General features: G+C 31.5%; 1 non-coding gene across 1 annotated transcript; it reads right to left on the bottom strand.

The window, feature by feature from the left end:
- Nucleotides 1-5,462: 5,462 nt before the first annotated feature.
- Nucleotides 5,463-5,535, bottom strand: TRNAF-GAA (transfer RNA phenylalanine (anticodon GAA)). Its single transcript has one exon. It is a non-coding gene; the product is annotated as a tRNA-Phe (tRNA).
- Between the last annotated feature and the right edge of the window lie 465 nt (nt 5,536-6,000).

The raw sequence follows: 6,000 nt of genomic DNA, 5'->3' as shown, positions 1-6,000 counted from the left end.
AAACATTCTCATCATTTAGAAGTTACTACTGAATACTCAACTATGTTAAGAAACGATGTTGTTTACATTTGAAATACTTAAAAACTGATAACTGCTCAAGGAAATAAGAAAAAATGCACTCAAACATGCTGAAACCCGGGACCTTTAGATCTTCAGTCTAACGCTCTCCCAACTGAGCTATTTCGGCAAAGGCTGTGTATGGCAAAAGTCACTAAGACATCAACTGAGCTATGTTTGCATGGTTACCCAAGGTTTAGTATCAATATTTTTCTGTCATCATGATTGCATGAAATTAAAATAAAATATGTTTTATACTGTAAATATATCCATTACAAACCCTTAATCATACATTTAAGTAAAAGTTTTAACAAATTGTGGTCAGGAAGCATTGTTAGATTACTTCAAATTTTCATAATAGTTAGAGTAGCGTGACTTACAACAAGAAAACAATATTTAAGCTGTATATATGCACCGTGTTGTTAAATAAACATTCTCATCATTTAGAAGTTACTACTGAATACTCAACTATGTTAAGAAATGATGTTGTTTAAATTTGAAATAATTAAATTCTCATCACTACTCAAGGAAAAAAGAAAAAATGCACTCAAACATGCCGAAACCCGGGATCGAACCAGGGACCTTTAGATCTTCAAGCTAACGCTCTCCCAACTGAGCTGTTTTGGCAAAGTCTGTGTATGGCAAAAGTCACTAAGACCTCAACTGAGCTATGTTTGCATGGTTACACAAGGTTAAGTATCAATATTTTTCTGTCATCATGATTGCATGAAATGAAGAGAAAAGATGTGTTTTATACTGTAAATATATAAATTACAAACCCTTAATTGTACATTTAAGTTAAAGTTTTAACAAATTGTGGTCAGGAAGCAGTTAGTTTACTTCAAATTTTCATAATAGAGTAGCATGACGGGCAACATGAAAACAATATTTAAGCTGTATTTATGCACCGTGTTGTTAAATAAACATTCTCATCATTTAGAAGATACTACTGAATACTCAACTATGTTAAGAAATGATGTTGTTTACATTTTAAATAATTAAATACTGATAACTACTCAAGGCAAAAAGAAAAAATTTACTCAAACATGCTGAAACCCGGGACCTTTAGATCTTCAGTCTAACGCTCTCCCAACTGAGCTATTTCGGCAAAGGCTGTGTATGGCAAAAGTCACTAAGACATCAACTGAGCTATGCTTGCATGGTTACCCAAGGTTTAGTATCAATATTTTTCTGTCATCATGATTGCATGAAATTAAAATAAAATATGTTTTATACTGTAAATATATCCATTACAAACCCTTAATCATACATTTAAGTAAAAGTTTTAACAAATTGTGGTCAGGAAGCATTGTTAGATTACATAAAATATTCATAATAGTTAGAGTAGCGTGACTTAAAACATGAAAACAATATTTAAGCTGTATTTATGCACCGTGTTGTTAAATAAACATTCTCATCATTTAGAAGTTACTACTGAATACTCAACTATGTTAAGAAATGATGTTGTTTAAATTTGAAATAATTAAATTCTGATCACTACTCATGGAAAAAAGAAATATGCACTCAAACATGCCGAAACCAGGGACCTTTAGATCTTCAGTCTAACACTCTCCCAACTGAGCTATTTCGGCAAGGTCCATGTATGGCAAAAGTCACTAAGACCTCAACTGAGCTATGTTTGCATGGTTACACACGGTAAAGTATCAATATTTTTCTGTCATCATGATTGCATGAAATGAAGAGATAAGATGTGTTTTATACTGTAAATATATCCATTACAAACCCCTAATCTTACATTTAAGTAAAAGTTTTAAAAAAATTGTGGTCAAGAAGCAGTTAGTTTATTTCAAATTTTCATAATAGAGTAGCATGATGGACATCATGAAAACAATATTTAAGCTGTATTGATGCACCGTGTTGTTAAATAAACATTCTCATCATTTAGAAGTTACCACTGAATACTCAACTATGTTAAGAAATGATGTTGTTTACATTTGAAATACTTAAAAACTGATAACTGCTCAAGGAAAGAAGAAAAAAGGTACTCAAACATGCTGAAACCCGGGACCTTTAGATCTTCAGTCTAACGCTCTCCCAACTGAGCTATTTTGGCAAAGTCTGTGTATGGCAAAAGTCACTAAGACCTCAACTGAGCTATGTTTGCATGGTTACACAAGGTTTAGTATCAATATTTTTCTGTCATCATGATTGCATGAAATGAAAAGAAAATATGTGTTTTATACTGTAAATATATCCATTACAAACCCTTAATCATACATTTAAGTAAAAGTTTTAACAAATTGTGGTCAGGAAGCATTGTTAGATTATTTCAAATTTTCATAATAGTTAGAGTAGCATGACTTACAACATGAAAACAATATTTAAGCTGTATTTATGCACCGTGTTGTTAAATAAACATTCTCATCATTTAGAAGTTACTACTGAATACTCAACTATGTTAAGAAACGATGTTGTTTAAATTTGAAATAATTAAATTCTGATCACTACTCAAGGAAAAAAGAAAAATGCACTCAAACATGCCGAAACCAGGGACCTTTAGATCTTCAGTCTAACGCTCTCCCAACTGAGCTATTTCGGCAAGGTCTGTGTATGGCAAAAGTCACTAAGACATCAACTGAGCTATATTTGCATGGTTACACAAGGTTAAGTATCAATATTTTTCTATCATCATGATTGCATTAAATGAAGAGAAAAGATGTGTTTTATACTGTAAATATATAAATTACAAGCCCTTAATCAAACATTTAAGTAAAAGTTTTAACAAATTGTGGTCAGGAAGCAGTTAGTTTACTTCAAATTTTCATAATAGAGTAGCATGACGGACAACATGAAAACAATATTTAAGCTGTATTAATGCACGGTGTTGTTAAATAAACATTCTCATCATTTAGAAGTTACTACTGAATACTCAACTATGTTAAGAAACGATGTTGTTTACATTTGAAATACTTAAAAACTGATAACTGCTCAAGGAAATAAGAAAAAATGCACTCAAACATGCTGAAACCTGGGACCTTTGGATCTTCAGTCTAACGCTCTCCCAACTGAGCTATTTTGGCAAAGTCTGTGTATGGCAAATGTCACTAAGACCTCAACTGAGCTATGTTTGCATGGTTACACAAGGTTAAGTATCAATATTTTTCTGTCATCATGATTGCATGAAATGAAGAGAAAAGATGTGTTTTATACTGTAAATATATCCATTACAAACCCTTAATCATACATTTAAGTAAAAGTTTTAACAAATTGTGGTCAGGAAGCATTGTTAGATTACTTCAAATTTTCATAATAGTTAAAGTAGCATGACTTACAACATGAAAACAATATTTAAGCTGTATTTATGCACCGTGTTGTTAAATAAACATTCTCATCATTTAGAAGTTACTACTGAATACTCAACTATGTTAAGAAATGATGTTGTTTAAATTTGAAATAATTAAATTCTCATCACTACTCAAGGAAAAAAGAAAAAATGCACTCAAACATGCCGAAACCCGGGATCGAACCAGGGACCTTTAGATCTTCAAGCTAACGCTCTCCCAACTGAGCTGTTTTGGCAAAGTCTGTGTATGGCAAAAGTCACTAAGACCTCAACTGAGCAATGTTTGCATGGTTACACAAGGTTAAGTATCAATATTTTTCTATCATCATGATTGCATGAAATGAAGAGATAAGATGTGTTTTAAACTGTAAATATATCCATTACAAACCCCTAATCTTACATTTAAGTAAAAGTTTTAAAAAATTGTGGTCAAGAAGCAGTTAGTTTATTTCAAATTTTCATAATAGAGTAGCATGATGGACATCATGAAAACAATATATAAGCTGTATTGATGCACCGTGTTGTTAAATAAACATTCTCATCATTTAGAAGTTACCACTGAATACTCAACTATGTTAAGAAATTATGTTGTTTACATTTGAAATACTTAAAAACTGATAACTGCTCAAGGAAAGAAGAAAAAAGGTACTCAAACATGCTGAAACCCGGGACCTTTAGATCTTCAGTCTAACGCTCTCCCAACTGAGCTATTTTGGCAAAGTCTGTGTATGGCAAAAGTCACTAAGACCTCAACTGAGCTATGTTTGCATGGTTACACAAGGTTTAGTATCAATATTTTTCTGTCATCATGATTGCATGAAATCAAAAGAAAATATGTGTTTTATACTGTATAACGCTTAATTATACACTTAAGAAAAATTTTTAACAAATTGTGGTCAGGAAGCATTGTTAGATTACTTCAAATTTTCATAATAGTTAGAGTAGCATGACTTACAACATGAAAACAATATTTAAGCTGTATTTATGCACAGTGTTGTTAATTAACATTCTCATCATTTAGAAGTAACTACTGAATACTCAACTATGTTAAGAAATGATGTTGTTTAAATTTGAAATAATTAAATTCTGATCACTACTAAAGGAAAAAATAAAAAATGCACTCAAACATGCCAAACCCAGGACCTTTAGATCTTCAGTCTAATGCTCTCCCAACTGAGCTATTTCAGCAAGGTCTGTGTATGGTAAAAGTCACTAAGACCTCAACTGAGCTATGTTTGCATGGTTACACAAGGTTTAGTATCAATATTTTTCTGTCATCATGATTGCATGAAATGAAAAGAAAATATGTGTTTTATACTGTAAATATATCCATTACAAACGCTTAATTATACATTTAAGTAAAAGTTTTAACAAATTATGGTCAGGAAGCATTGTTACATTACTTCAAATTTTCAAAATAGTTAGAGTAGCATGACGGACAACATGAAAACAATATTTAAGCTGTATTTATGCACGGTGTTGTTAAATAAACATTCTCATCATTTAGAAGATACTACTGAATACTCAACTATGTTAAGAAATGATGTTGTTAACATTTGAAATAATTAAATACTGATAACTACTCAAGGAAAAAAGAAAAAATTTACTCAAACATGACGAAACCCGGGACCTTTAGATCTTCAGTCTAACGCTCTCCAAACTGAGCTATTTCGGCATAGTCTGTGTATGGCAAAAGTCACTAAGACATCAACTGAGCTATGTTTGCATGGTTACACAAGGTTTAGTATTAATATTTTTCTGTCATCATGATTACATGAAATGGAAAGAAAATATGTGTTTTATACTGTAAATATATCCATTACAAACCCTTAATCATACATTTAAGTAAAAGTTTTAACAAATTGTGGTCAGGAAGCATTGTTAGATTACTTCAAATTTTCATAATAGTTAGAGTAGCGTGACTTACAACAAGAAAACAATATTTAAGCTGTATATATGCACCGTGTAGTTAAATAAACATTCTCATCATTTAGAAGTTACTACTGAATACTCAACTATGTTAAGAAATGATGTTGTTTAAATTTGAAATAATTAAATTCTCATCACTACTCAAGGAAAAAAGAAAAAATGCACTCAAACATGCCGAAACCCGGGATCGAACCAGGGACCTTTAGATCTTCAGTCTAATGCTCTCCCAACTGAGCTATTTCGGCAAGGTCTGTGTATGGCAAAAGTCACTAAGACATCAACTGAGCTATATTTGCATGGTTACACAAGGTTAAGTATCAATATTTTTCTGTCATCATGATTGCATTAAATGAAGAGAAAAGATGTGTTTTATACTGTAAATATATAAATTACAAGCCCTTAATCAAACATTTACGTAAAAGTTTTAACAAATTGTGGTCAGGAAGCAGTTAGTTTACTTCAAATTTTCATAATAGAGTAGCATGACGGACAACATGAAAACAATATTTAAGCTGTATTAATGCACCGTGTTGTTAAATAAACATTCTCATCATTTAGAAGTTACTACTGAATACTCAACTATGTTAAGAAACGATGTTGTTTACATTTGAAATACTTAAAAACTGATAACTGCTCAAGGAAATAAGAAAAAATGCACTCAAACATGCTGAAACCTGGGACCTTTGGATCTTCAGTCTAACGCTCTCCCA

The sequence above is a fragment of the Taudactylus pleione genome, unplaced genomic scaffold, assembly GCF_031769625.1.
Source record: "Taudactylus pleione unplaced genomic scaffold, aTauple2 ptg000815l, whole genome shotgun sequence".
NCBI lineage: Eukaryota > Metazoa > Chordata > Amphibia > Anura > Myobatrachidae > Taudactylus > Taudactylus pleione.
This window is presented reverse-complemented; position numbering and strand designations above follow the sequence as displayed.